We start from the raw sequence: 10,275 nt of genomic DNA on the forward strand, positions 1-10,275 counted from the left end.
CCACCTTCCAAAACCTTAAACCTTTTGTAGGAGTTTCTCTGTGTTTTATGTTTCTAAGAACTGCATTTGTCATTGTCACTTTTACCTGTTTATCAATCCTGAATGCCACTGATATTGCAATAGAGAACTTTGTGGGATATGCTGCTGAAAATGTACCAAAAATAAAAGGCAAACCTAATGCAGGATTGTGCTGGGAGGTTGGCTCTGCACTCACCATCTTTCTCATATTAAAAAAAAAACCCTTAACATTTTCTTAAAATCTTGCTAAATTATCACTTCTCACAGCATTTTGTCAGTGGTTTGCTGACACCTCTTCAAACTCTGCAAACCCCTTCAAACAAAGCCTTTTCCAGTTGTGCCTGATCACTGGTGCAACCAGAGAGTTTCCTGGTTTATAGAAAAAAATAAAATCAATAATAATATTAATAATAATGATAATATTAATTATTATTATTATTGTTGTTGTTATTGTAATTATTGTAATTATTATGTTGCTGTTTTTGTTAAAAAATTAACAAAACCAATGCTTCTTGATCCCTACTCTTCTGTAAACACAATTTTTAGAAAATTAATTATTCTGGAAGAGGTAGATGGGAAATTGCTTTTGAAAAATAAAAAAAAAAATGTCACCTTACCAAGCCAGCTTTGAGAACCTGGGAATCATTTTTCCTGAAAAAGAAACAAAGCATCTCGTCCTACTTTCCTAGAGATTAGCTTTTGTTTAATCTTCCAATCTTCTGGCATCCTGAATCACTGACTACTCTAATAACAACATACTACTTAATCCTGATGAAACATGTAATGATAATTCAGCCTAAGAAACAATTGGTGCTTTACTTTTAGCTGCCAGCTAAAAGCTTAAGCTAAACTTGCTGCTTTTACACACACACAAAAAAAAGGAAATTTGAAAGGTTTTTTTCCCTTTTTTTTTTTCCAGTAAATTCTCTAATTATATATTCCAGGTTTTTTTTTTCCAGTATAGTTATCTCAGGCATCTTTATCATACATGGCCAGCTCTTACTGTGTTTTATTTTATATTCTCTTAAGAGCAGACCAAAGGTCCACCCTTCCACTTCATCATCAAACAAGTAAGAAAAGAAAACCTGTTAAATTTTGGAGGTCTTTATATATAAAGTTTTGATCTCACTTCACATAAATCCACATTTGTTGTCCTTGGAAGAAAATGGCTGTTTTGTAAAAATAAAATAAAAAAAAAATGTAGAAAAAGGTCTGCAGAATGTCATTAATATTTTCTGGTGATATGAGGAAATGTGTTTAGAGAAAAGAAAGTTCATAATAAATCACTCTGCCTTCTTCACCTTCTACATGGCCTGTGAGCTCCTGTGAGCTGACCCCATCCTCTCCACTGGTGACACACTCAGGAAAATCTGAATAAAATAAACCCAGCCAGACTTTGTCATTTCAGCAACCTCATGTGAAATAAAATCTACAGGCCAAGCTGGGGTTTGCCCTCATATGACTGACTTGAATTCTCCTTTGGTTTTGTGGTTAGATTTTAAATCTGGTTTAATTTCAACAGAGATTTATCTACAGAGGAAAAGCTGAGGTCTAAAGATCAATTCGTTTTGTTCCTTCTCCCTGCTCACATTTTCAGGAGTAATTTGTTTGCCTTTCTCTCAGTTTGCACACATTGTATTTGCATTTGTAGATGATGAAATACTCGACTGATTTTTAATACTGCTGTAATTTGGTCCACTTGTTCCCTTCCATGAAAAGAGAGGTAATTTGTTTCACCAGGAGCTGCCAGGAAGCTTTTCAGCTCTTAGCTGGAGCTTCCACTCTGGAAAGGCACACATCAATAACCAAGTCTATTTGCTGCTTTCAGAGTGAATTCATTGTGGAGGAGGGCTGGGCCAGAGCTTTCTCTGCAAGTGATGCCTCTGAAGCGTGAAAGGAGACAGGATAAAGTGTGTGACAACCCCTGACTCTTCTAAATAGGGGTGAAAAAAGCCCCAAGTGTGCCTAACCCAGCATTCTGCTGCTGCACTGTGTCCTGGGAAATTTGCTGGACCATTTTTCCTCCCTGAGGAGATAATCTTCACATAAAGATAGAGGTTTGGATGAGTGCCAGCTAAAGCTTTTCCCTTTTCCTTCTGCCTTTTGGTTCCCTTTACAGAGATCCCCAAGCAGAGAAGAGACATCTCTGTGTTAATTAATCAGGTTCGGGGTGAGGGACAGACAGAATTATTATAAATTATTAGGGGCAATTTGGCCTCCATGGGGAAGTCAGACACCTGGGGGTGAGGGGTTGCTGTGCTGGCTGGCAGGAGGGCAAAAAATAATATTTTCTATAGAGAATCCAGGCTGGAGGAAATGAGCTGGGTTTTCTCTCCCAGTGTTTAAAGTTAGAACCAGTTTCTCACTATTTGTTGGCTGAGGGTTTCATTCCTTCTGAGTGCTGCAAGAAAACATTGCATACAAGTTATCCCTGCCCTGAGACATGGAGGGCTTTAATTAATTTAGGCTTGAATGATCTGAATGGAAGGGAAAAGCAAACCTTAGGTCCAGTGTGCTGAGAGATGCCCAATATCCTTATCTTGGATTCCTGTTCCTTCCCATCCTATTTACAACTTTTGTTTCCAACAGGAGCCTTGGGCTAATTCATGTGCCTGATGGCACCTGGGTGGGAGCTGCAGTAGGTGATGTGTTGGGGCAAATCATGCTTTGGGGGTTTAGTTTTTCACCAGCTCTAGCATTCATCTGGGAATTAACCCCTCCAACACTGCAGGCAGTTGGTGTTCCGTGGGTGATATATGGAATAAACACACCTGGCTCTGAAATTAGCTCAGTTTTTTTGAGCTAAAGTGGTGCTAAAAATGCCAAGGGTGTGAGTTTGATCCCCGTTCACTTCAGAGCTGGACTCCTTGTGATACAAATTTTAAACATTTTTTCTGTCTTCCCTTTACAGCAGGATCCTGCCCTCTGGGTAAACCTGAATAAAACTTAGCATTAATTTGCAATCTTGCCTTCATGCTAAGCTGCCCAAAGTCTTTTATTGTTCATTTCACAGCTCTCAGAGCCTCAGCACCTGCAAAATCTCGAGGCTGGTGAACGATGTCTCTAGTTAGGAATGATTGCAATGCTCTGCTGAGTTTGGAAATGTGCTCAGGTTTCCGTGGCTCCTGCCAATTTGTCATGCAAAGGAGCTCAGAGATTTCTTCTGGCTTCTGCTGGGGACCATGCAGAGCAAAGCTCAGGTGAAAGGAGATTACAGGAGGGGAGAACTGAAGATAAAGGCACGGCAAATGTCTCGAGATGATTCTGGTGTAAACCTGAGCATTTGGATTAGCAGAGGATTCCAGCTGGTGCCTAAGGAGGAAAGCAGAAAAGCTCAAGTTCCGTTTCTTGGAAATGTTGTTGGAAAGCAGCACAGGACAAGGAGGAATGGCTTTAAAGAGAGGAGATTGAGATTTGATTTAAGGAATAAAATCTTCCCTGTGGGGGTGGACAGGCCCTGGATCCCGGCAGTGCCCGGGCCAGGCCGGGCTTGGAGCGCCCAGGGGCAGCAGAAGGTGACCCTGCCAGGGCTGGGGTGGGCTGGATGATTTTTAAGATCCCTTCCAAGCCAAACCAGTCTGATTCAGAAGCAGGGTGCTCACAGCTGCTGTGGGGTTTCACAGGCCAGAGCCATCTTTTTGTCAGGTTGTGTGAGAATCCAGATCTTCCCTCTGGCTGCCCTGGCAGGTCTGGGACCCTGGCAGGGGTCAGGAACCCCCTGGACAGAGCCCCAGAGACACTGGCTGTGATCTCTGGCCATGGAGAAGAGTTTTCAATCTTACAGGATCAATTACCAGCTCTGAGTGGTTGATATCAGTAATAATTAGGTGTGGCACGGGTGCAAAAGTAAAATTTTAGGTTTCTAGATTAGGGGTCCAAAGGGGACAAGATGGAGGAAATTGGGTGTGCCTTGTCCTTTTTCTCCTCCTTCATGCCCTCCATGTCTCACTGTGGTGTTGGCATTTTTCTGTTGGTTCAGGCTGGGGACACACTGTCCAACGTAGGTGACAGATATTGGCACGTTCTTGTAAATCCAGCCCAGGGAGTTTCTGGTATTTAATGTTTGTCACATCCCACTGAGGGCAGAGCCCCACACGCTGCCCTGCAGGACAGAGCTGGGCAGGGCAGCAGAACATGTGAGAGATAAACAGAATAAACAACCTGGAAACCAGCACAAACCAATTCTGGCTTCTGCTTTGGCAGCGGGGCAGAAAGACAGAGACTTTTTGCAATCTCAGAATCATCAATACCTCAGATTCTGACATAAGTGAGCTCTGATTTGGTAGTTCAAATGTGAACAAAATAGGAAATATATGAAATAAGAAGGGGACCATCACTGGTCCTTTTTGGCCACAGTTTTGGGCTCAGATCTCTCTGTAAGAGAGCTGGGACACAACCCCTGAGGAGGGAGCACATCATCCATCCATGTGAGCATCACTTCCTTGAGAGGTTGGGGGAGTGGGAGAAAATCCTCAGCACTGATGAGTCCCTGCTGGCTCAGCCCCAGAGCACTGTTCCTGCAGATTCCCTGAGCTCACGGGGACATTTGGAGCATCTGGTGATGAGACGTTTCCTCAGTCATTCCCTGCAAAAGTCACCAGGGGCTGGGCTGGAGCGCGGCCAAGGCCAGGCTATGGAGGCTTCCAGAAGTGCAAGTGCAGGGCACAGCTGGGGATGTGGCAGCTCTGGGAGTCTGGAATTGTGATCCTCCTACAGCCTGGGAAGGGAAAAAAATAAAGAAAGGGAAAAAAAAAAAGAAGAAAAAAAAAAAAGGGGAAAAAAATGGAAGGGAAGAAAGGAAGGAAAAAAAAGGAAGAAAAAAAGGAAGGGAAAAAAAAGGAAGGGAAAATAAAGGATGGGGGGGAAAAGGAAGGGAAAAAACGAAGAGAAGAAAAAGGAGGGGGGAAAAGGAAGGGGAAAAAGGAAAGAAAAATAAGGAAGGAAAAAAAGGAAAAAAAAAAAGGAAGGAAAAAAAAAAAGGAAAGAAAAAAAAGGAAGGAGGAAGGAAGAAAGGAAGTGGTATCTGTGGAAACCCATGAGCTAGAAATTGTTGCATTTCTTATAAGCAAACTCACAGGTTTCAGGAGGAAAATCCCCCATTAGTACACATCCCTCTAGAGCAGCTTCCCTGCATGCATGCACAGGACCCTGAGACAATTTCCTTGGATAGATTTTGGCAGAGTTAAGCCCTGTGCAGAGTGTTTGGCTTAGAAGCTACTTGATTTACCCACCACATTTTACAGAAGAAAACTTTCCAAACTATTACAAGCTTGATTATTCAGCAGAAAATCAGTTGTGAGAAATGAGTGCTGTACTTGCCTTGTTCAGTGTGCTGGTCCAGGACTTTTTGGCTGTGTTTTCTTGCTCTCTGAATAAAACAGGAGGGTCACATAAATATTGGCAGTCCTTGGTGGTGCTTTTTAGCCAGAGCTGAGGCAGCAAACAGCTCTGTTTGTGCCAATTTCTCTCTCAAGCTGAACGTGCCCTTGAGGAGCAGGTTCAGCACCTCCTTGTAGTTAGAAATGGAATATATTGTGTCATACACAGGGACACAACTATTGCCTAATAGTTTACAGGTTGAGATATTCTTTGCTGCTGGTGGACCCTTTTTGTTGGAAACAAAACAAATCAAGAATTCCATGGGGTTTTTATTCCTCTTTCCCACCAGAATCAGCCATCCTGGAAATATCTGAAGACCTCGTGAAATTCCCTCCCTTTTGGACATGCAAGTGTTTGAGAGTGTTCTGTGTCATCATTAGATATATGCAGTCAGTATGGTTTGTAAAACTACACCGTGCAGTGGGAGAAATAAAGATAAAAATGAAATGCAAAGGCTTGAGGTTGCAAATCTTGTGAACAGCTTGCAGGACTCACAGTCCAACAAAATTTGTGAGCCTGGAGAGTTGACCTTGGTGGTAAAAGAAAGGTTGATCTTGATTCAGCTTCCTGATTGATGTTTTTTACATTTCAGAATTCCTCAGGGGAGGATGAGTATGGGACTAAATCCCACAGACTCCATTTTCTTCATGGTGGAAAAAGCCCATTCTTTATTCACACAACTCCTTTTTATACAGTTTTACAGACCTGGTGTGGGACTCCAGTTGGTCAGGAGCTTTCTTGCCAATTACTTTATTGGTCAGTAACAAATTTTTATTCTCTATTGATTGGTCACTCAAACTCTCAGTTTCTGAGAGATAGTTTTCATTTTTCTATCTAATGGTGTAAAACCAGTTTATACAGGTGCTGGCTGATTTTTACCCAGGAATAGATTGTGATGTTAACAAACTGCTCACACCAGGATTGCTTTCACAGGGGAGCTTGCAAAGTGCCAGCTTGCCTTCAATGAAATGACAGGGCAGCCAGAGCAATTCTGATTTTCTGAAGCTTTCCCTGATGATTTTTTTACCTCACTGCAGCAGCTGAGGCCAGCAGAGCACACAGCCTGAGCCCCTGCATTTCAGGAGGACACAGATTTGCACCACATCTGGGCTGCTTTTCTCCCTGTCCCTGCTGCCCCACACTGAGACAGAGGCAGGCAGGGAGAAGCATCTGTTGGAATCTCTGCTACTTCGGTAAAATGTAGTCAAACATAAAATTTAACTACCTTATCATAATATTTAGTTGCACTTTTTAGAGATTGCAGTGCTCCGGGTGATTGAAGCTCTGTAGAGTTTCAAAAAAGCTGGAAGCTCTTAGCACAGGAATTATCCCAGAACCTGCAAAATTGGGCCTTTAATTTGCTGTTACTTCAATAAATAGGATTAAAGCCCAGCAAATTTATCTACTGACATATTATTGCTCTTTTGGGAGATAATTTGAAACTTATTTTTCTTCTACATAGTGTCCTCCTCAATATCCTTGCCCTAAAGATTAATTTCTGTGTATTTTCATTGATGTTTTGGGTTGGGGTTTTTTTAATCCCACTTGTGTAATAACACAGAGAAATGGACCCTTGTTACAGTTTTATTCAGAAATGCATTATTTCTGCAGTTTTAAATTCTGTTGGAACATTTCTCAAACTCTGAATCCCTTATGGGATAAATCTCTTCGACCTTCAGTTTTCCTCAGATATCTTTTTATCAGCATGAAATGAATTTAATTTGTTTAAGCATGCATGCTCACACCCTAATGAGCTGATAGTGCTATCTTGATCAGTTCTGGAAATGACTGTTCCAAATCCTGCCAGCTTCATTCAAGGTATGAACCCTTGGACCTAGCTTAGAATTACAGATGAAATGTCTGGTTTCACCCTCTCTTTCCTAAAAATATCCTCTAAAAATCATAGTAATTGTTCTGGAGGAATGTGTTCATGATTCTTTGATGAAGTGTGTAATAGGTTTTTTTTTTTTTCTTTAATCATGAGCTCATAGCTTTTTGTCTCTCAGAAACTTTGACATTTCCTGGAGTTTGTTGTCTTTGAGCTGAGCTGATTTCTGTGAAATCCTCGTACAAGAGTGTCTCAGAGGTAGAAGAGCTCTGACTTAATTTGGTGTGGAAAAAGAGAGCTCAGAAAACTTCGTGGCAGTCAGGTGAAAGTAAAACATCAGACTAATAAGAACAGAAATTATTTGGAAAATCGGATCCTCGAGACATAAATTTAGGGTTGTTCCCTGCTTTGTTGCTCTGGTGAAGATAGTTCAAAACCAGGGATTTGCAAATGAAATTTTAATTAGAAAATTTTAGTGTCTATTTTCTTAAATGAGGGTGCAACACACTTAAAGGGCAGTACAAGAGCTGTTGGTTGAAGAACATTAAAGCACTTTCTTTGTTTTATTAATATTCATTATTCATTAGTACAACCCAATCATCTTTAGCATTTCTCACACTGTACCTTTAAGGTGATGAATTTTAATGAGAAATTTCTTTAATTTTGTAGAGCAAAAGAACAATTCCTGCTGTGGGCAGGTGAAAACAAGAGAAGCCATGGGAAGAGGCACCAGGGAAGAATTTATTCTGTCCTGTCTGTCTGGGGAGGGGTGTGGGCCTGGATGCAGAATTAAACCAAATGGTGGAACATCAGCAAATGCTCCTGCAATTTGTCTGAAATAAAGTGAAACATCCTTGGATTCTCACAGGGGCTTCACTGCCCTCAAGTTCAACATTCATTGTTCCTCATCTGCTCGACCTTCAGGCAGCAGGAGAATTCTGTATTGGTCCATTTGTTCTTCCTAAGAACAGCCTCTTGAAAGCTGATGGAATTACTTTGAAGAAGTTGAAACAAAACCTGTTGGCTCATCTGACTGGCAGAACATTAGAACTGGAAAGAAAGAAATTTTGGAAGACATTATGGCTTAATTATATGCATGTCTGGAGTTCTATGCTAGTATATTAAGCCTTAAATGACTTTTTAAAACAAAATTTGCCAGGTATGAACCAGTAGAGCTTTTCATTAAAATCTGAAGTGTTGTTTCAGGATGATTACATTTTATTATTAATGGTATAACAGGCTGTAACTTTCAGAGGAGAAATACCTGAAAGGTCTTCTACAGCCCTTCCCTTTTAGATATGTGCTAGATTTTTACAGCTGCTGTATTTATGGCAGGAATTGAGTATGAAAATAATGAAATCCAAGTTGTATTTTTATCCCTCTTGCTGATTCTGCTGGAATAATCTGCTAAAATGATCTTTAGTGCTGATAATCCAGGCTTGGGTTTTTGTGTGAGTTCCTGGGATGCTCTTCTGATTGCAGTTATTACAGTGCAGGAGCTTTGGGTTAGGCTCTTCTCTCTGTGAGCATTTCCCTGGCATAAGGGAACTGCAGAAACAGAAAACTTTGGGGAAAATAAGTTTTTGAGAGCTGCCTTCTATCACAAGGGAAATGATAAAGATATGAACACAGGAGGAGGGGAAACACCTTGGTTCTTTCTCTTCATCTTTTTCTTGTGAGCATCATTTTAATCATCCAGGAACAAACCAGAGTAGCCCTGAACATTAAGTTTCATCCTAATGTTGCAAATTAAGAACTGGAGCCTGCCCAGCAGATCTGCAGCCTGTTCCTCAGGGCTTTTCTGGATGTTGTGCCATGGTTGGGACTCAGGGAAGGGAGGAAAGCCCCATTGCTACCAAAACAAAAAGTTCACCGGAAGGAATTCAACACTTTCAGTAAAATATGCTGGAATATCTTCATTTTACCATGCAGAAAATGGATTGCATTTAGGAAATGTGACTTTTATATCAGCCCTTTATCAGTTTTAACTTCAACATGTGGCTAATAATTTATTACTTGTAGAAGTAAAAACTGGGAATGTGCTGTACTTTTTCCTCTCTTTGACCTTTTAGGTTTTCATCATTATTTATAGGTTACTGCAATGTGTTAAAATAATTTTCTGAACCAAAAAAAGAAGGAGAAAACCTTTCATAGTGAAAAAAAAAACCAGAAGGGACATGCTGAGTGTAATTTCTGTCAGCAGATGTGCTTAATTGATCAAAATAACTGCACAACAGTGTTTGGGTGTGTTTGAAATAAAATTGTTGACCACTGCAAGTTTTAAATAGTTCTGCTATAATTAATGCATGGCATATGCAGTCTACTCCCTGAATTCTTTTGCAATTTGCTGCTAAAATAAAATACTCTTCCATGAATTTGTGTCTTAATCAACCTGGTAACTTTATGTTATGAATGCTAGTGGCTGGATGAAAAGACAGGTGAAAAGCAAATTTCAGGAGTTCTAATAGTAGGCTGAAATAATAAAATAGAGAACCTGTGAAATTAAAGGAAGTTGATTACTGAGATAACATGTCCATCTTTTGTAGTGCTTCTATACCAGAGGAACTGGTGAGAGTCAGAGAGGAGAAAGAGCTGGAGGAGAGCTGGGAGGTACCAGGGCTGCAGAGAAACCTGGAGGTGTCTGCAGAACCCCTGAGGAAATGGATTGGGCCACAGCAAAGGTCTGAACACCTCGGTGGGATTTCAACATCACAGAAAATTTACATTTTGCCCTTGATCAAAAACCACTCTGTGTTTTGGGTCCAGCTCAGACCAGGTGGGAGGATCCTGTGTTTTGTTCTCACAGGACTCCCAGAGGCTGGGTAGCAGGGCAGGATATATTCCTGATTTCCCCCCAAAAGCAGCACTGTGGGTTTCTTTCAGGTTCCTACAAGACCAGGAGGTGTTGCTGTGACAGAGCAGCAATTAGAAGCTTCAAAAGAGATGCAATGCATTGGTGAGGGCTGCACAAGGTGGTTCCTCTGGGTGATGGACACTGGGTGATGTTCCTCTCCTGTTCCTAGCATGGAGATCCAGGGAAAAGGCTTTGA

Source organism: Lonchura striata, chromosome 11 (assembly GCF_050655825.1).
Source record: "Lonchura striata isolate lonStrDom1 chromosome 11, ASM5065582v1, whole genome shotgun sequence".
NCBI classification, from domain to species: Eukaryota; Metazoa; Chordata; class Aves; order Passeriformes; family Estrildidae; genus Lonchura; species Lonchura striata.